This window comes from Sturnira hondurensis, unplaced genomic scaffold (genome assembly GCF_014824575.4).
Source record: "Sturnira hondurensis isolate 20B ecotype Veracruz unplaced genomic scaffold, ASM1482457v3 Scaffold0020884, whole genome shotgun sequence".
NCBI classification, from domain to species: domain Eukaryota; kingdom Metazoa; phylum Chordata; class Mammalia; order Chiroptera; family Phyllostomidae; genus Sturnira; species Sturnira hondurensis.
The window spans coordinates 2880798-2902589 of NW_028093515.1; the positions used below are offsets into that span (position 1 = coordinate 2880798).

General features: G+C 41.8%; 1 protein-coding gene across 2 annotated transcripts in view; it reads left to right on the forward strand.

Moving 5' to 3' along the window:
- The first annotated feature begins 429 nt into the window (after positions 1–429).
- Positions 430–21792, forward strand: part of GARRE1 (granule associated Rac and RHOG effector 1) — an 87065-nt gene continuing 65702 nt past the window's right edge. For both annotated transcript variants that reach the window (XM_037030824.1, XM_037030826.1), the window contains exon 1: positions 430–486. The gene's annotated coding sequence lies outside the window, so the exon portion shown is untranslated. The remainder of the gene's footprint in view (positions 487–21792) is intronic.

Here is a 21792-nt window from a genome sequence, read left to right on the forward strand (position 1 = left end):
TTTCCTCCTCCACTTTCCCCTCCTACCACTTGTCACAACTGGCACTATATCATCACGGGTATTTGTGACAATTTTATTGTTTCCACCACCAGAGAATAAACCTACGAGGGTGAGGGCATTAGCCGGTCCTACAGTGCCTGTCAGGACCTGGCATCTAGTAAGCGCTCAATATTTCAGTAATCTATTGCAATAAAAAATCCGTAAGGACGCAGCTGACCCCTCTCGTCCTGAGGCCAAGACACCACAGAGGATTGGGGTATGCCTATCCTCATTCCCAGCCCGAGGTGTCCCACATGAAGGTCCTCGGTCTTCAAGGAAGGAGGCGAGGGGCAGCCTAGGTCCGGCTCGCGCAAGAGGTGTTCAGCTCCCAGCCGCTGGGTCCGTAGCCACACCGGCGTCGGCCGGGGGCGGGGCCGGCCGGCGGACGTCACTTCCGGTGTACACAGCCGGTCCGGGCGGTGCGCTGGAGGCCGGGGCGCGTCGCAGGTGAGGAACGAGCGCAAGAAGGCTATGCCTGGCGCGGGCGGGAGGGGTTGGGGGCGGCGTGTGGCCGGTGGGTCGCGGGCGGGTCTGGAAAATGGACCACTTCGTGGGGCGCCGCTTCGCTGGGGACCACAAGGCGCAGAGCCCTAGGCTCCCGCCCCTTGCCCGTCCGCTGTGGAGGACGCCGGGCTCTGGGGGCGCTGGCCGGGCGGACGGAAGCCCGAAGGGCCCTCCTGTCTCGTGCCCGGGCCCGGGGGGCGGCGGGGACCCCGCGGACGCGGAGCTGGAGGGGCGGGGCGAGGAGCTCCTTCAGGCGGGCGCGGAGACCGGCTACGGAAGCTCTCAGAGTGGTCGGCGGAGGGACGGCGGCCTGTGGGAGGCCGGGGTCCGCCGGGACTGGCTGGGGACGTGGCCCTCACGCCGCCCCGCGGCTGTCCGGCTGGCTGCACGCACCTTCCCTGCGGTGGGCCGCCGAAGAACACGGTTTTCCGGCTCCGCTGAGCTCGCTGGCGCAGTCGGGCTGGGGGTGGTTCCGCGGGGACCCCTGGAGGACCGGGCCTGAGGGGGATGAAGGACCCGCGCGCGTGCGGCCAGTGCAGGGTCAGGGGTGTGTCTTCCTGCTCCGCACCGGGCAAGGAAAGAAGCATGCCTGCTTGGCATGATAAGAATTTTGTTTATAGTCCTCACAAAATTGGCCGCATAAACACTTAGCTTGGGGAGGGGGCAATGTAGAGATAGCTGGTTTCCGCCCCTCACCTCCTTTATAAAAAGCAATTCATTCTCTTCTCACATTCAAGACCACGCAAAAAGTATTGTGACAGTACTTTTTAAAATGACAGTCATCCGCCAACCTATCAGTGACAACCATTGCCAACATTTTGGTGATATCAATAAATACCAGCATGTATTATCATTTTTGTGGACTTAATAGTATACCGTTGTATGTCATAAATCTTACTAAGCTCTAGCTACAGTTGAACATTTAGATTGTTTCCCGTTTGTTACAATATAAACAATTCAGCTAAAAGGATTTTTCTGATGGTTGTTATAGGATACATTTACAAATGAAGGAAAAGGTAACATTCATTTTAAAAAATACGTAGTATTTTCTTCCTTTTGTTGACATGTTTAAAAAATTATTCTTCATCCCTAGTACAAATAGGTAGTTACAGAATAGCCATGAAGTTGTGAAGTACAACATAGGAAATGGAGAAGCCAAAAAACTTATATGTGGAGGAGTCGGGCGGGGGGGGGGGGGGTCCTGGGTGGAGGAGGGCAAAGGGAGAAAAATCCGGGCGACTGTAATAACATAATAAAATATAATTTAAAAGTTAAAAAAAAAGTCTTCATCCCAATGTTAAATTCCATTCATGTTTACTTCTCATTTCACAGGGGTTTTTTTTCTTTTACTTTTAGCTGTTTACTTAAAATTTGGTTTTGGTGTAAGATATGAAATATTTTCCAAATGGGTTAGTTGTCCCAATTTTACTCAAAAGTTATAATTGCCATTTTATTATATTTTAGGTCTAAAATTCTACGTATGTGTTTGTAAAAGGATTACTTACGCATTGGATGTTTAGATTTTGTGTATGCTGTTTTTAAATTCTATTTACAGTATTTTAAAAAATTATGTTCCTTTACAAATCCAGGAAACTATTTAAAGTAAATAGTTTATTGCTGTTTCATTTGTTTTCTTGCTGACAAGATAACAAACCATATGAGGAGTTCAGATTTGTTGTGGCAACTTTTCAGTCTGGTATTTGAGATTCTAATCTTCCTCTATTTTTGCACACGAGTACGTAGGTTAGCATTGGAGACCAAGATAGAAAAGCTCTCAGATTCCCTTGGCAAGCCTAGATTTTTCAATCTAAAATTATCTCTGGATTTTTGGAAGACAGCATGTTTTAAGCATCTTTAAAAAATTTTTTAAACAAGTTGCACATGATTCTGTTGAAAATTTTACTAAATATTTATTCTGTTGAAAACCTGACATCCAGTAAACCAGCTGTGAGTCTTCCAAGTCTATAGGAAAATAATTACATCTGAGAGTTGGTAGGCTAGGGCATCAGATGAGTTGGGTGTCCATTCTCTTTTCCCTCCTGTGATTTTTGTCCTTAGTGGAAAATTATGATTTTCCTAGGTAGAAAAAGAATGTTGGCTTGAACAAGGAATTGCTTCATTTTGGAGTTACTGAAAAGGCAGGGTGCCATTTTCTCTTAGTGCAAGTTCACAGAGAGCCTGAATGTGTCAAGGGTTGTGCTTCAAATGTCTTTACCTCTACTGAAACTGCCCTCTTGAGGGTTCCCTGATTGGTAGATGCAGTGGCTCCTGCTTACTCATTTCTTTTGACCTTGGCCATAAATATTTGGCATGGTGAGCCATTCTTTCTTGCTGTTGTGGACCTCCTGTTGATTGGCCTTCTTGACTTGGAGCTGTTCTGGTCATTTTCTTAACTTTGTGCCTGTTTTTTTGCTGTTTCTCTTCCTGCCTCTGCTTGGGAGCATTTTCTAAGGCCTGTCTTCATGCCTCTATCCCTGTTCCCCAATCATGCTCCTTCCCACTCATTCAGTATGTGACTTCTAGGTAGAGACTTCACCCCCTCACCCTGCCTCCACTCAGTCACCCCAACTCAGGCTTTGATACAGGTGATTTTTTATCTCCCTATAACTGACCCTGGACATGTTCCTGAGGCTACTTTCTCCAGATGATGGAGCCCGTCACTGCCTCCCACAATGACCTGTGTTTCATTACTCGGGTTCTTATTCGCTGACATATCACATCTCTTCTTTCTTCTTGACTTGGGTTGGGCTTTCCATGTTTTCTATCCCTACAATATATAGGGTACAATTTGTACCTTTGCTCAGGGATTTCAGACAATCTGGTTCCACCTGGATGAGAAAGATGAAATTCAGTAAATTTAGTCAGCTTATATTTAAGAAGTTTTTGCAGTATAGGGCAGTTACTATACTGGAAGATTGAAAGATCTAACCACAAGGCCAAGTCTGGGAAAGAAAACCAAATAAGTGATTGCCATAAAGTATCATAAGTGCCTAGAAAAGCAGAAGACACATAAGTTCGACCAGGTTTTAGAGATCTTGCCTATTTCGTTCAGTGCTGTTATCTCCAGGGCCTAGAACATAATGTTCTGGAATAATTATGTTTTTGTTAAATGAATGAATCTGATTATCTAAGAATGAAATCAGAATAATTTTTACACAAAGCAGCTATCTATAGAAAACATATAAGCCAAGAGACATTTTATAAATGTAGTTTGAAGAATTTCAGGGAAAACTTTTAAGTTCAACCAAAATAACCCAGTCATAACCCCAGGAAAGCATGATTGGAATGCTTTGTAGCCTGAATGCTTAAACTTAATTTTGTATCCTCAGAAGAAAGACTGTTTCTAGAACAAGGGAGTTGGGACGGTGTTTATGGAAATTGGGGTGGTGGGTCCAAGAGAGGAATTGGGTGATGTCTGTAGCACTGTGTGGGTGCCTTGAGCAGAGGAGCTGTGTGTAGTTCCCCACCAGGCCTCTGTACTACCATATGGGTGCATCCCTGTTGACGCCTTTAGCCAGGAGAATCTTACCTTTGCTTTGCTTCCGTGCTCCTAATACCCTCTGGTTAGAACATGACTTCACATTCAGAGTTCCCGCAAAGGAGAGAATGTGAGAGCTTTGCATCCAGACTACTAGTGGCTGGATCAGCTGGCTGATCTGTTTCCTCCTCTGTAGAATGGAGATAATAGTAATAACACCTCCTCCTTTCTGCCATGGCATCTGTTAAGGGCTCAGTAAGTATTAACTCTCATCAGTATATGTAAACTTGGTAAGTGGCCTTCTGGTTAATGTTTCAGTCATCTTTGAACTTAGATAGCTTAAATCAGTCCTGCTGAACCTGAGTGCACTGACAAAGCTGAGCACCAGAAGGTGGAAGTCATGACAGATAGGATCTTCCCAAACTGCTCCTTCAGAGAATCCAGCTGCCGTTGTCAGGGAAGACTTTCTTAGAGAAGGTTGTGCTTGAGCTGAGTGCTGTGGGAAAAAGTTAATGAGTCTAGCACCTCTGTAAGGGGAGAAGACTTGGGCAGGGCAATAATAGATACAAAAGTGTAGATGTGAGCAAGCATGAAGTATGTGATCTGCAGGAGATTTAGGGTGAAGGAAGGACAGGTATGAATGAATAGAGGAGTAAAGGGAAATGGTATTGGAAAGTGGGGCCAACTCTTGAAGAAATAGTAAAAATAACTTGCTACTAACAGTGCCGCAGGTGTGATGTTAATCTCTTAGATTCATTGTGCTAGTCAGGTTTTGTGCTAAGTGCTTATGTTGTTTAGTCCTCCTAACAACCCTAGGATGTAGGTACTTCCTATTACTATCATAGGAGAAGTGACATGTTGAATATCTGGTAGGTCTCTCTTGATTCAGCACGCACATTTCTGAAAGGCTAACTCTTGATGTCTTTGTATGTTTAAAAGCCTATCATGACTTCTATTTCCTGATGGAGCCCAAGCCCAACCAAGACCCTCTGACTTCGTGAAACTATCTTGGGGAAAGATAGTTTGTGAAAATATGTGTATCTTAAAATTGAGTAAAATAGCATGGGTGCAGATATGTATCAAGCTCAGAGAAATACTATTAAGTGAAAAAAGCAAGATACAGAACAACATGTATATGTGCCCATTTCTGTTTAAACAACAACAATCAAGCAAGCAAGCCCTGGCTCAAGTGGCTCAGTTGTTTGGAGCGTCATCCTATAGATCAAAAGTTTGCAGGTTCAATTCCCAGTGAGGACACATACCTAGGTTGCGGGTTCAATCCCCATTTGGGATGTATACAAGAAGGCAACCATTTGATGTTTCTGTATTTCTCCACCCCCACCCCACCTCTTTCTCTCTCTAAAAACAGTGTCCTCTGGTGAGGAAAAAAAGAAAGGAAGGCAGAGAGGGAATGAAGGAATAAGAGAAAGATATCGAAAAGAGGTTTCTAAGTACAAAAATTTCTAGAATAATATAAAAGAAACAGTGATTCCCTTTGGGATGAGGATTCAGAAATTTAGGCTGTTAGACTGACCTAGCTTTTCTTTTATATTCTTTTGTAGTATGATTTTTTTCACTGTGTATGCATGTTGTATTTCAATTAAAAACTAATACAAATAAAATCTGTTTATTTATTTTTAAGGATTTATTAATTTTTAGGGAGAGTGAAGGAGAGAGAGAGAGAGAGATACCAGTGTGGTTGCCTCTTGCATAGAGGCAAGAGGCACATATATCCACTTCCTCCCAGAAGTGGATATATGTGCCTGAGAACACAGGCAGAGGAAAACTGGCTTGGCTCCCAGACTTGAGTACTTGCTGCAGGCTGTTTTAACCTACGCTGGGAGAGGTGGAAGTGGTCCCTCTCAACCGGCTCAGAAGAATCCACCTATTTGGCCCTTGGGTCTCAATGTAGTAGAGAATACATACACCACATCCTAGTACTTAAAGTAACTTTGTAATTCCAGAGGATCCCTTCCTCAGCAGTGTCCTTGTTCTTCTAGCCTGGGGCTGAAAGAGGAGGGAGTAGAGCAGGGAAATGGAAGGAGCTGTGACCTTTCCTTCTGGAGGACACAGGGCAGCGCTCCTTTTAGTTTGTTTCCAGGACTTTGGGAGGCCAGAGCTACAGGAAAGTAAGTAATCTTTTTGAAAGTTGCTAAAACTATGCAGTAGTTTGAAGCGAGTGGAATATATTTACTTATTTATTTATTTTACTAATGGTAGGTCAGAATGAGGAATTTCAGTAGATTTCAGTTGAGAGCAATAGTTTCCATTTACTGAGCGAGATTTAGGGTTATGGCAAGTGCTGTCCTTTATGGACTTAATCCTCAGCATAGTACTAAGGGAATTGAGGCATAAGAGTTCAAGTAACTTGCCTAAGGTCATAGAGTTAATAAGTGTCATTATTCATCTGATAATTACTGAGAGAGGAATTCTGATCTAGGTCAGTCTGACTCCCAAACCCTAACTCCATAACTCCAACACTTTGGCAGTGCCTGTTTCTGTGAAATCTCTTATTGGAGCATCTTACCTACAAGGTAAGAACATGAGTATTTTCTCTTTTTTTCTTAGTTAAGAGTGGAAGTAATCTCCTAGAGAGCAATAATTGTGTGTCTTACTCACTACTGCATCTTCAGTGCCTGGAGCAGTGCCATGCACATAGTAGGACCTAAGTAAATGTTCAAGTATGTAAAGCCTCTGAGCCTAGATGAGAGACAGATTCTGAAAGCCAGTCTGGTGAGCCACTGCAGGACTGCTCTCTGAGGCTTTCATCCCTGCCTGTGGGAGTGGTGGGGAGGAGACTCCTTAAATGTACTCATTGCTAAATATTTGACCTGCTGGAATGTTTGTGGGGAAGAATGGGCTCCCTCGCTGTGACTCTAACTTGCTGTTCTTTTTCAGGGATGAGCAGGCTTGCTGGGTGTATAAAATTGGTGTCAGTGTTCCCAGCCTGGAGGAGGAATCTGCTACACTTATCCATTGATAAAATTTTCTATGGATGCCTTAAATTTTCAGAAATGATCCTAGATCTGAAGTGTATTTTTCTAAAATTTATATAATTCCTGTCCATAGTAAGATAATTTTGAAATTATAGTTTGATTTACCCATTTGTGTATATGCTTTTGTAAAGTATATTCTATTGATTATACTATTACAGTTGTCCCAATTTTTTCCCCTATGCCGCCCTCTGCTTGGTAGCCCCCTACCCACCCTCTAGCAATCCCCTCTTAGTTCATGTCCATGGGTTGTGCATATAAGTTCTTTGGCTTCTCCATTTCCTATACTATTCTTAACCTCCCCTTGTCTATTCTGTACTTACCATTTATGCTGCTTAATCCCTGTACTTTTCCCTCTCTCTCCCCCTCCCCTCTCCCTGCTGATGACCCTCCAAATGATCTCCATTTCTGTGATTCTGTTTCTGTTCTAGTTATTTGCTTAGTTTATTTTTGTTTTTGTTTTTTTAGATTCAGTTGTTGATAGTTATGAGTTTGTTATTTTTACTGTTCGTAGTTTTGATCTCCTTTTTCTTAATAAGTCCCTTTAACATTTCATATAATAAGGGCTTGGTGATGATGAACTCTTTGAATTTGACCTTATCTGGGAAGCACTTCATCTGCCTGCCCTTCCATTCTAAATGATAGCTTTGCTGGAGAGAGTAATCTTCGTTGTAGGCCCTTGCTTTTTCTCACATTGAGTACTTCTTTCCAGCCCCTTCTTGCCTTCAAGTTTTCTTTTGAGAAATCAGCTGATAGTCTTATGGGAACTCCTTTGTAGGTAACTCTCTTCTGTCCTCTTGCTGCTTTTAAGATTCTCTCTTTAGCCCTAGCTGGTGTGGCTCAGTGAAGTGAGCACTGACCTGGGAACCAAAGGGTCACTGGTTCAATTCCCAGTCAGGGCACATGCCTGGGTTATGGGGCGGGTCCCCAGTAGGAGGCTCAGGAGAGGCAACCACATATTGATGTTTCTCTTCCTCTCTGTCTCCCTCCCTTCTCCTCTCTCTAAAAATAAATAAATAAAGTCTTTAAAAAACGATTCTCTATTTTTAACCTTTGGCATTTTAACTGTGATGTGTCTTGGTGTGTCCCTTTTTTAGTCCCACTTATTTGTAACTCTGTGCTTCCTGGACTTGTAGGTGTAGTTCCCTCACCAAATTGGGGAAGTTTTTTTCCTTTTCCATTGTTTTTTCAAATAAGTTTTCAGTTTCTTGCTCTTCCTCTTCTCCTTCTGGCAGCCCTATGATTCGGATGTTGGGACATTTGGAGATGTCTCAGAGTCTTTTTATTCTCTCATTATTTTTAAATTATTTTTTCTTCATTCTGTACTAGTTGACTGTTTATTTCTTCTTTATGTTCCAAATTGTTGATTTGAACCCAAGCTTCCTTCCCTTCACTGTTGGTTCCCTGTGGATTTTTCTTTGTTTCACTTAGTGTAACCTTCATTTTGTTGTATTTGCCGTACTCAGTGAGTTCTCTGAACATCTTTTTTTTTAACTCTGTATCTGATAGGTTGGTTATCTTCGTTTTGCTTAGTTTCTTTTCTGGAGTTTTGATACGTTCTTCCATTTGGGCCATATTTCTTTGTCTCCTCAATTTGGCAGTCTCCCTATGTTTGTTTCTGTGTGTTAGGTAGAGCTGCTTTGACTCCTGTCTTGGCACACCTGTTATCAGCAGAGCCTTAGGTATTGCCAGAGCAAGGCAATCTGCTTCACTGCTTTGTGGCACTGTATGTTGGGGAGGGGTCAGAGAGGGAACAATGCCCTTTGGTCAGTACTCACCCCTTTGCAGTCATTTCCCCTACTTCCTGGTTGCGACTGTGCCCTTCCAGCTGCTGCTCTGGTGGTGAATACTAGAGTGGGTGGGTTTACGTACGTTCCAGGACCAAACAGACCCTCTTGAGAGACTGGCAGTTTCTTCTGCTGCCCCACCCCATACTGGTTTTTACAGCCAAAAGTCCGTAGACTTTATTTCCTGGCACAGGAATCCTGGGCTGCACACTCTGGCCTGGGGCTAGATCACTCTCTCCCCAGGTGTCCATCTCGGTTTTTATCTGCTACATGTGAACGTGGGACTGCCCATTCTGTCAGTTGCTGCTGCCACCTCCATTGCACTGTGTCCTTTCTGCCCCAGCTCCCTGTCTCCACCCCTCCTACCAGTCTGGATGAATGTTTCTTCTTTAAATCCTTGGACTTCCATACAGTTCAACTTTTTGACAGTTCTGGTTGTTTCTAGTTTTGAAGTTAGTTGTGATCCTTCTTATGGTTATGCGAGGAGGCAAAGCATATCTACCTATGCCTCTGTGTTGGCTGGAAGTCTAAATGCTTCTTGATAAATACTTGTTTTTCTCATTTGAAGTCAATTATGGGTAGGTTTCACAGTGCAAATTGTTAAGAACTAGTGGCACTATAGAATTTTAAGTTTTCTCAAATAACTTTCTAATTGATATATTACTTCTCACTAGTTCAGCTTGCTTTTACAAATTTGGAAACTTTTTGTATAACTGGGCTAAAACTAGGCTTAAACAACTGCTCAGTGGCTTTTTTATACTGTAACACATTGTAACAAAAATAAACTACAGGTTTTTAATATATGTCGGTTTTTTTGGAATTTTTAAAAATAAATTGGGATTGAAAAATCACATCAGTGCTTTGTGGTTTTAAGAAATGATTTACTTAAAGTAGTTAGTTATTCTCATTCCTGATATACACTTGAATTTCCATCAAGGAGCACAGTTTGTTGTTGGGAATGTTTTTGTAGTGCTTGGGAGCATTTGATACAAAAAATTTTTTAAAGATTTTATTTATTTATTTTTAGAGAGGGGAAGGGAGAGGGAGAGAAATATCAGTGTGTGGGTGCCTCTCTCGTGACCCCCACTGGGACCTGGCCTGCAACGCAGGCATGTGCCCTGATTGGGAAATAAAGCAGCAACCCCTTGGTTCTCAGGTCGGCCCTCAAGTCACTGAGCCACATCAGCTAGGGCTGACATAAAAATTTTTAATGGTCCAAAGCCATTTTATGGACCAAAGATAAAAACTTCATTTTTCCTAAGCAAACTTTTTCGGAATTTTAAGAATTGATTTGTTCACCCTTTCGTGATGTGTGGTAGTTGTTTATAAGTAAATCTTTTCTTGGCCATGCTTTGTCTCCCAACCCCACTTTTGGTTTTCTTTTGAGGGTTTCTGTTTAACAAAGATATTTTAGACTCAGAGTGTTTTTCTAATAAAATTCTTTCAAAAGTTCTAGTATTTGTTTTGTTTTAATGGCAGCAGACTTTGAGAGTTAGTCTTTTGACTTCATAAGAAGACTAAATACGAGTCTTGGAATACAGTAAGTTGATTTACTACCATAAGTCAGACAGATAGCTAGGTCTGTCCTCAGCAGGACCAAGTAATATTGGAATTTTAAAAAATTAAATGTTCACAATTTTTAAAAAATTTATTTCATTATCAAGTTTCTATTTTTATTTTATTTTTAAGATTTTATTTATTTATTTATCTTTAGAGGGGAAGGAGAGAGGGGGAGAAACATCAATGTATGGTTGCCTTTTGTGGGTCCACTGCTGGGAAATGGCCTGCTGGGAACCGGCCTGCAACCCAGGCATGTGCCCTGACTGGGAATTGAACTGCGATCCTCTGGTTCGCAGGCCTGTGCTCAATCCACTGAGCTATACCAGCCAGGGCCTTGTTCACAATTTTTTAATGAAACTGTATATATGGTGATTACCTTCCACTTCATTTACTTTTCTACTTATTTATATACTGACTGTTGAAGAAAACTAGCCTTTGATCTTCCTCTTCTCCCCCACCCTGCAAATAACCCTCAGTTTTAACAAAATTAAACTGTCCTTCACCTATGTGACTGTTTAACACATTTGGCCTATGTTTTTTAATCTGTATTATTTAGAAACTAAATTTCAACTCTATTAACTTGTGTTAGAATTTTTTTCCTTCTGCTTAAATGGAATTATCAATTGTTTGTAGATTACCAAATGTAAAAGCTCTTCAGATCTGGTAATAACTTGCTTTGTCTTGTAGAGGAATGTCATATTTTCTGGTGACAAAATTGTTATACAGCAAGTGACAACACAAACGGCAATCAGGTGTCACATGAGGAAGCAGACCTGAAGCTCCTTGGCAGCAGACACTGGTAGTGTCTGCATGCTGGGGTGCCTAAAGCATCCAGGCCCAACTTACAGGGTTGACTGTTGGTGGGGTGCAGGTGTGGAAGCGCCTTTGTTTTAACTATGATAGATTCAAACTCTGATTAGAATTATTTAGAATTCTGTGATTAGAGTATTTATTTAGTAGTGTTGTTTCTACTTGAGTTTTCATAGCTCAATGTAGGATAACATGGGCCTCAGATTGTTGTCAACCAATCAGTTATTTAGCAACTTAAAAAATTTTTTTTAAAGATTTTATTTATTTATCTTTAGAGGGGAAGGGAAGGAGAGAAGGAGAGAAACATCAATGTATGGTTGCCTCTCATGAGTCACCTGCTGGGAACTGGCCTGCAACCCAGGCATGTGCCCTGACTGGGAATTGAACCGCGATGGTGTGGTTCGCAGGCCTGCGCTCAATCCACTGAGCTACACCAGCCAGGGTGTAACTTTTTATTTTATTTTGTCTTGTTTTAATAATAGTTTTAGTTGTAACTTCTTGACTAGAAGGAAAGAAAATAGTTTAATCTTGTTCTCTTTAAAACATTTTCATTGATATTTTCTAAAGTCTTTTTTTAAAGATTTTATTTATTTATTATTAGAGAGAAGGGAAGGAGAAAGAGAGGGAAAGAAATATCAGTGTGTGGTTGCCTCTCACATGCCCCCAACTGGGCATCTGGCCTGCAACCCAGGCATGTGCTTGGACTTGGAATCAAACAGGCGACTCTTCGCTTTGCAGCCCAGGCTCAATCCACTGAGCTAGACCAGCCAGGGCTCACTGATATTTTTTATTCTGATAAGAATTTAATGTTTCAGGATTTCACATGATTCTTTAAATTAGTGTGCTTTTAATTTATTTATTATTTAAATTAATTCCTTGGAGACTTTTTCTTTATATTAGGCTAGTGTCCAGTGTTACACATATTTTTTCTTTGGGGAAGTCTGGGTTTGGTGAACCCAAAAATGTTACTTCCTTTCCTCTGGCCTTGGCTCTCCATGCCTGCCTTCACTTCTGATGTTTTAATGATATCCTCCCTGTTTAGTGATTTGTGTTCAGGAAGCAGGGCAGTGATTACTTTTGTTTCTGCTTTGTGAACTTCCTCCCCCACTTCCTATTTTTACCAAGCAGCTACAGGAAATGAGGCAGCTCCTGGCTGGCTGCTGCTAAACACTGATTTTAGGTGGGGGAGGACAAGGCCTTAGGGCCTGAGCCATTTAAAGCATTTTTCCATGGGCACACCATTGGGTTAGTATGACAGCATGTCCTCCTCAGCTTTGGTGGAGGGGCAGGTGCAGCTCAAATGGAGGGCAGAGCTTTTGTGAAGTAGGTGAGGGATTTTTCAATTGTAACAGTAGTGGTGGGAGGTAGTGACCCTGTGGACTAGCTATTGTGGGTGAACAGTGTGGCAGGAACAGAGGGTCAGTTGAAGAGACCTGTTATGAGTAAGGCTGGAAAGGTGGATTCTGGTTTCTTTGGGGGCCCTGACTGGCAGGCCTGAGGTGAACTAAGGAGACCCATCTGCTCTCGGAGATCGCTGACCAGACCTCAGCTCTATGGCACTCTCCTTCCTCTAAACTCATTGCATTTGTTTCTAAAACACCTAGCGTTTACCCATCTCCTCCAAGTGATACCTCTTACTGCCTTATGGACTTGTTGTAGCTTAATTTATGTGGAAGTTTGTATCATCTTCCCAGGAAGATGTAACGTTTTTATGCATCTTCCCGGGAAGATGTAACGTTTTATACTAGTGGAAGGAGTACCTAATGGAAGGAGCTCAAGGCATTTGTTTAGCAGTTCCTCAATAGCTGCGCTTTTGACCTTTTGGGTGGATAATTCTTTTTCTTTAGGTGGACAGGGGGCTGTACTGTGCATTGTAGGATATTTAACAGCATTTCTGGCCCTACCCACTAGTGCTCTCCCAGTTACGACAACTAAAAAGTGCTTCCAGACATTGCTAAAAGTCCCTTGGGCATGTATGCATGTGTAATCATCTCCACTGTTGAGAACCACTGTGTTGATAGATTGAATTCTGATTTACTAATTTTGCGAAGTGGAATAAAATAGAATGTTTGGTTCCTTGGGATAGCCATTTGTTAGTTTCTAATTCTAGTATCCGACATTCTCATACATTTTTAGTTTGCTACTTAGATTTTGTTTCTGTCTATCAGCTAGTTTTGAGATATACCTTCTGTGTGTTTTCATTGAAAGAGCTGCAGCCTGAGAATCTAACAGCCTGTCTTCTGGTCCTCAAAAATGGCATTCTCAGCCTTAAATGCTTGCTCTGGAAGGGGAGTTCCTTGGAAGCTGAATGGGGAGGGAGTAAAAGAGAGGATGAAAGGCATTTAGGATATGATAGTAACAGTAGCTGACATTTATAGAGTAGTTGCTGTAGAACAGGTGCCAGTGGTGAACAAGGTTGGTAGGATTGGATATAAAGGGTAGAAAGGTAAGGTTCAGGCTCAGGGTTGGCAGTAAATACAGCAGGAGGAGCAGGGTATGGAAGGATGACTAGTAAATCTGAAGGACCTGAGGAGATGTTTTATGAGACTGGTCTTGGGAGAGAGAGTTCTCAACTGGAGAGTTGAACTTGAATATCATCAGCAATGCAATGGGTATGATCTTCTAAAGCAGGGATCCCCAACCCATGTTACTGGTCTGTGGCTTGTTAGGAACCAGGCTGTCACCTGTGCCACACTGCACCCCCCCCCCCCGGTCTTCCATGAAACTAGTTCATGGGTGCCAAAAAGGTTGGGGACTGCAGTTCTAAAAAGAGATAGATTACTTTTCTTTTCTTTTTTAAGATTTTATTTTATTTTTAAACAGAGGGGAAGGAAGGAGAAAGAGAGAGAGAGAGAAACATCAATGTGTGGTTACTGCTCACATGCCCCTCACTGGGGACCTGGCCCACCACCCAGGCATGTGCTCTAACCAGGAATCGAACCGGCTACACTCTGGTTCACAGACCTACACTTAATCCACTGAGCCACACCAGCTAGGGCAGATTACTTCTCATCACTCTAGTTCTACTTCCTGTCAATTCCAAGAAGTCTACAGCTTTATTTAAATCATCTCCTAAGAGTGCCCTGGCTGGTGTAGCCCAGTGGATTGAGCGCGGGCCTGCGAACCACACGATCGCAGTTTGATTCCCAGTCAGGGCACATGCCTGGGTTGCAGGCCAGATCCCGGTTCCCGGCAGGGGACGCATAAGAGGCAACCATACATTGATATTTTTCTCTCTCTCTCTCTCTCTCCCCTTTCCTTCCCCTCTAAGATAAATAATAAAATCTTTTAAAAAATCATCTCCTAAGAGTGAGAAACAATGTTTTTGCCTAGGTATTGGACAGAGGTGGAATAGTACAGTGATGGAGCACTCAGCCTCCTGTGGGCAAACTACTATGCCCCAAATTCAGCTCTGTTAGTGACTGCTACCTTGTCCAAGTGGCAAGAAGTTGAAGAACTCACTTAACCTCTTTAGATGTCCCACCTACCTCACAGAGTCATTGTGAACATTAAATTAGGTAGCAGTGTAAAGTGCAAAATGCCTGGCACTTAGTACCCATTAAGTTAATGTTAGTTGTTTGTATTGTATAGTTTTAGTGAGCATTAAATGAGATTATGTATTTAACACTCCAGGTATAATGCTTGACCCAATGTAGGCATTTAGTGAATGGTTCATTTTATTGAAGAGTACTTGTATAAACATAATATGTCATCAGTAGTTTTTTTTCCTTATAAAGCAGAATTTTATATCTAGGATTTAACTCCTGCCTTTTTGATGGCAAGGCTGTGTGAATGCTATGAAGAAATGGTCACTCAATAATACCAATAATGAACTAATCATTCAACAGATATCTATTGAATGTTTACAGTGTGCTTAGCACTCCTGAATATCTCGAATGAGCTCTGTGATATTAGGGGTTGGAGTTGGCAGGGAAAGACAAAGGAAACTGGCAGTTGTGAACAGAATGGTACAGCAAAGATAATGCTAAGACGAGACCAAAAACAGGGCCTTATGGTAGCATACAAAGTCACTCCTAACTCAGTCTTCCTCAAGGTGGCTTCTCAGAGGAGGTGATGTCTAACTTAGATATGCAGGAGGAGTGAGAGTAAGCCAGGAGAGCTTTCCAGGCAGAGGGAACTGAAGGTATAGATGGTGAGAGGGAAGATGGCTCAGCAAGAACCAGGCAGCCTTAGGCAGAGATTGGGGATCGTGGTTTAAGAAAGTTGGGAAATGTAGTGGAGAACCATATGGATTTTAAGTAGGAGAGTGGCATGATTGAACTGGCTCTAGAACAGTCACACAACTCCAAGAGGGGAGCAGTACAGGCATTTGGAGAATCACTCAGGAAGCTCTCTGTAATTCAGGTAAGAGGTAAAGATGGTCTGAAGTTTGGATTGGCAGTGAAGATAGAGAGAAGGGGAAAGACGTGAGAGAAACTATGACTAAATGATTAAGTGGATATAAATGTGGCTTGTTCGTGTAGGTAAGTGGTGATGCCATTTATCAACACGAGGAGGGAACCCTGAAAGACTAGGGAGAGTGGGTTTTGGACGTTTTACTTGGAGACCTGTTCAGTAGGGATCTGGAACCTAGGAGAAAGAGCTGGGTTAGAGAGATGGATTGGGGAACCCTGCCCAGGGAGAATATGTTGATTTTATACAGTACAGCATAGAGCTCTGAGGAGCCACACAGCACTTCAGGACCATCAGAGGAGGCAGTGGTGGGGGGTGGGGAGTGTGTGGCTCATAGAGACAACTGAGAATAGCCAGAGGGGCAGGAGAAGAGCTAGGAAAAGTACCATCTTTTCATATCACTCTTTTTAATGTGGTAACATAGAAGGAAAGCCAAAAAAAGGATAGTCTTAAGAAGAGAGAAAACAGAATTATTCAGGCATTTTCTTTCTTGCCTGGGTAGGTATTTTTAATTTATGAATGTTGTGAATAAAAGTCTTCAAAGCATTTTTCTGGAGTGCATTTCTAAATATGGCTGTGTCATTCTGAACTGACCAAAAAAAAAAAACCCATAGAAATGGTTGGGCTTCAAACTTCATAGACAAAACTTAACGAATCTCTCTAAAGAATTTCCTGTAATGTCTCTAATTAACAAGGGTAGATATTAAATTTACATTGTTGTGGTCTAGAGAGGAAATAATTTCCTGTATTTTTTTTTCTGAAGAGTGATTTGTTTATGGAGTCGTTCATCTTTTTTTTTTTTTTTTTAAGATTTTTATTTATTTATTTATATTTAGAGGGGAAGGAGAGAGGGAAAGAAATATCAGTGTATGGTTGCCTTTCGTGCATCCCCTGCTGGTAGTTGGCCTGCAAGGAACCGGCCTGCAACCCAGGCATGTGCCCTGACCGGGAATCGAACCACAATCCTCTGGTTCACAGGCCCTTGCTCAATCCACTGAGCTACACCAGTCAGGGCTCGTTCATCTTTTTTTAAAATAAGTTTTATTGACATAGAGCTAATATACATATAATTCACCCATTTGAAATGTATAATTCAGTAGTTTTTAGCATGGGTGCTTGATAGTCACAGTTAAACAACTACCATTACAATTAATTTTAGAACATTTCATTACTCTAAAAAAAGTATTCATTAGCAGTCATTCCTCATTCTTTCCAGCCACCCCAGCCCTACACAACCATTAATCTACTTTCTGTTTTGGTGGATTTGCCTGGACATTCCATATTATTGGACTCATACAATATGTGGCCTTTTATGTCTGGCTTCTTTCATTCAACATAATGTTTTTGAGGCTCACTTTATATTACAGCATGTATCAGTACTTTATTCATTCTTTTGTCTGAGTAATATTATTCCATTATATGCTTATATTACATTTTGGTAATCCATTTATCTGTTGATAGACATTTGGGTGGTTTTCTTCTTTTTCACTATTTTGAATACTGTTGCTCTGAACTTTTATTTTTTTTTTTTGCATTTTTAAAAATATATTTTATTGATTATACCATTACAGTTGTTCTATTCCCCCCCTTCATTCCCCTCCACCCGCACACTCCCTCCCCCACCATTCTCCCCTCCTTAGTTTATAACCACGTGTCTCAAGTTCTTTAGATTCTATATTTCCCCCACTATTCTCGCCCTCCCCCCTATCTATTTTCTACCTACCGTCTATGCTATTTTCTGTGCCTTCTCCCCCCTTCTCCTCCTCCCACCCCCCTGTTTCTGACCCTCCATGTGATCTTCATTTCTATGGTTCCACTCCTGATCTAGCTGTCCTCTTGGTTTGCTTTAGTTTTAGGTGTGGTTGTTAATAACTGTGTTTGCTGTCCTTTCACTGTTAATATTTTTCATCTTCTTTTTCTTAGATAAGTCCCTTTAGCATTTCATATAATAAGGGCTTGGTGATGATGAACTCCTTGAACTTGACCTTATCTGAGAAGCACTTTATCTGTCCTTCCATTCTAAATGAAAGTTTTGCTGGATAAAGCAATCTTGGCTGTAGGTCTTTGGATTTCATGACTTGGAATACTTCTTTCCAGCTCCTTCTTGCCTGTAAGGTCTCTTTTGAGAAATCCGCTGACAGTCTGATGGGTACTCCTTTGTAGGTGACTGTCCCCTTATCCCTTGCTGCTTCTAGGATTCTCTCCTTCATTTTGGTCTTGGCTAATGTAATTATGATGTGCCTTGGTGTGTTCCTTCTTGGGTCCAACTTCTCTGGGACTCTCTGAGCTTCCTGGATTTCCTGGAAGTCTATTTCCTTTGCCAGACTGGGGAAGTTCTCCTTTATTATTTGTTCAAATAAGTTTTCCACTCGTGGTTGTTTCTTTCCCCCTTCTGGTACCCCTATAATCCGGATGTTGGAACGTTTAAAGATGTCCTGGAGGTTCTTAAGCCTCTCCTCATTTTTTTGAGTTCTTATTTCTTCATTCCTTTCTGGTGGGATGTTTTGTTCTTCCTTCTGGTCGATTCCATTGATTTGAGTCCCAGTTTCCTTTCCATCACTATCGGTTTCCTGGACACCTCCCTTCATTTCAATTAGTTTAGCCTTCATATGTTCCTCTAATTTGTGACTATAATCTACCAGTTCTGTGAGCATCCTGATAAACAGTGTCTTGAATTGTGCATCTGATAGGTTGGCTATCTCTTGGTCGCTTAGAGTTATTGGCTCTGGGACTTTGAGTTCTTCTTGTGCCATCTTTTGGGCTGTTCGTGCCTGTTCCGTAGCAGGATCGGAGCCTTAAAGTGTTCACTAGAACAGGGCAACTAAGTCGCTGGGTTGTGACGTTGTATGTGGGGGCGGGGTCAAAGAGGGACAACGGCTTCCCATCTGCCGCCTGCCACCTCGGCGCTGCAGCCACCACCATCACCAGGCCCGCGCGTTTCATTCCACTGCATGCGAGTGTGCCACCACCGTCAGCCCTCCACCCCTGGGTTCGCCCCCCAGGGCCTGTGTTGTCCGTCTCACTGTGCGCGAATGTGCCACCTCGGTCAGTCTGCCCCACACCCTGACTGGTTCCGGGCTGACTGCGTGCCTATGTCAGGGGATCTGTCCTGCCCAACCCAGCCCCGCTGTTGGCTCCGCCTCTCTTACCGTCCCCGTTGAACGGTTCGTAGTTGTCGGACTTCCGTATAATTCCGTTTTCTGGACTTTGGGTGTGTCCTAGTTCTCCAAACCTTTGTTGTATTCAAACTTCGTTGTGGGAGAAGGCACAGTGTTTCCACCTATGCCTCCATCTTGGCGGAAGTCCTGCTCTGAACTTTTAATTACAGGTTTTTGTGTTTTTTTTATTTCTCTTAGGTATAAACATAATTGTGGAATTACTTGATTAAATGGTAATTCTATATTATAACCTTTTAAGGTACTGCCAAACTGTTTTCCAAACTGCACCATTTACATCCCATGGGCAGTATACGAGAATTCTCATCATTCCACATCCTTGTCAACACTTGTTATTGTCTGTCTTTTTTAATTATAGCCATCCTAGTGGCTGTGAAGTAGTACATTGTGGTTTTAATTTGCATTTCTCTGATTACTGATGATTTGAGCATCTTTTCATATGCTTATTAGCCATTTTGTATATCTTCAGATTTGATCTGTATTTGATCATCAGTTTCAGCAAGGTAAATTTAGTTGCAAAATTTGCAGCTGTAGAACGGATGAACATTTGACTAGAGAAATGATAGAAAAGTGTATATATGTGTGTGTAGTGAAAGATGCTGTAAACCTATAAATCAAGGATGTCAGACTCATTTTCATTGGGGGCCACATCAGCCTCACGGTTGCCTTCAAAGGTTCAAAATAATTTTAGGACTGTATCTATGTAACTACCTGTAACTGTTAAGGAGTTGAAATTATGTACATTTGGCCCTTTGAAGGCAACCACAAGGGTGATGTGGCCCTTGGTGAAAATGTTTGACAAGTTTATACCAAGTTTATACCAAATGTTTATACCAAGTTTGACATCCTTGGTATAAATGACGAAGGCTCCCCAGAGAAATAGCCGGCACTCTCCATCCAGATCAAGCCTGAGATTAAGAAGCGGGGTGCTTGATGATCCTGTTACTTTAGCTGTGGCTCTGAAATAAAAACTGTGATCTTTGCTTTCTTTCCCACAGCAACTATCCAAAGGCCACAGAAACTGCAGCCACTGCCAGGTTTCTGCAAACCAGTGGCCTGACAAGTAGAGCAGTAGTTTGCCACATAGATGAATGTAGGCTCATCCATACTGAAGCATGTATCAGAATTTCCTTCCTTTTTGGGCTAAATAATAGACCATTGTATCATTTTACTGCATTTTGTTTATCCATTCATTCGTTGAGGGACATTTGGCTTATTTCCACCTTTTGGCTACTGTGAGTAATTCTGCTGTGAGCCTTGGTGTACAAATAACTGTTTGAGTTCCTCCTTTCAGTTCTTTTGTGTATATACCCAGGATTGGAATTCCTGGATTTTATGGTAATTATATGATTTTTTGAGGAACTGCCATACTGTTTTCCACAGTGGTTATACCATTTTACATTCCCTCCAGCCATGCAGAGTTATAATTTCTTCACATCCTTGCCAACACATTACCCTATTTTTTGAGACTGTAAGACTCATCCCCCAAATTTGGGAGGAAAGGCAAATGTAGTTTGCCTGACTCGCTGTGTATGGGGGGGCAGCGATGGAACGGGGTCACAGGTCATTAAATATTTTACCACATTTTTTGCTTCAAATTGTTTTCCCTATTTTCCTCCTCTAAAACGTAGGTGCATCTTATGGTCCAGTACACTTTATAGTCCTAAAATACAATATTTTCTGTGTTTTCCCCTTTAAAAAATATTTTATGTATTTATTATTTATTTTTAGAGAGAGGGGAAGGGAAAGAGAAAGAGTGGGAGAGAAACATTGATGTGTTATTGCCTCTCATGTGTCCCCCCTATTGGGGACCTGGCCTAAAACCCAGGCATGTGCCCGGACTAGGAATCGAACCGGTGACCCTTTGCTTCACAGGCCTGTGCTAAATCCACTGAGCTACTCCAGGCAGGGCTTTTCCCTTTTTTTATAATAGCCATCCTTAGGCTATTATATGAAGTGGTATCTCATTGTGGTTTTGCATTGTGTTTCCCTAATGTTTAGTGATGTTAAGCATCTTTTCATGTGCTTTTTGGCCCTTTGTCTATTTCTTTGGACATATTTCTATTCAAGTCCTTTACCCATTTTACAGTTGGACTGTTTGGTTTATTGATCCAGTGGGCTGTGATCATGAGTTGTAGTAGTTCTTTATATAGTCTAGGCATTGATTCCTTTTCAGATATATGATTTAAAGATATTTTTTCCATTTTATGGGCTGCTTTTTCGGTCTATTAATAAGTCCTTTGATGTACAAAAATTTTAATTTTGATAAAGTCTAATCGGCCTGTTTTCTGTTGCCTGTGCTTTGGATGTCTTATTCAAGAAATTGCCAAGTCCAAACTCATTAATTTTTATATGTTTAATTAATTTTTCTCCAGAAGAGTTATTATTGTTGATGTTTAAATTGTCCCATTATTGGCCATTAATAGAGCTTTTCTTTTAGGTTGACCCTGGGTCCTTTTGACATGAGCCAGGTAGTAGTAGATGGATTCTCTGCTTCTGGTGTGATAAAAATTCCTGGACTGCTCTGACCAGATGGCTCAGTTGGTTGGAGTATTGTCCTGTACACCAAAAGGTTGTGGGTTTGATTTCTAGTCAGGGCACATACCTAGGTTTCAGGTTCGATCCCCAATTGGGGTGCGAACAAGGGGCATCTAATTGATGTTTCTTTATCACATCAGTGTTTGTTTCTCTCTCTCTCAAATCAATAAACATATCCTCGGGTGAGGATTGCCAAAAAAAAAAGAAAGAAAGAAAGAAATCCTGCGTTTATCTTGTCATTTCTGACTCCAGATCTAGAGTCAGCCATTTCTGTAAGGAGCTCTGATTCTTTTTGGTGGGAAATTGTATTAGGAGAATTTGTTGCAATTGGGATGTGAATTCTAGGTCTTTTCTGTAAAGTCAGTATTCATTTTTCAGAAAGAAAACAATAAATCATGATTTCAGACTGATATATCAAATTCAAATACAGGATTGAAAGATTTTTTTAAAGATTTTATTTATTTACCTTTAGAGGGAAGGGAAGGAGAGAAGGA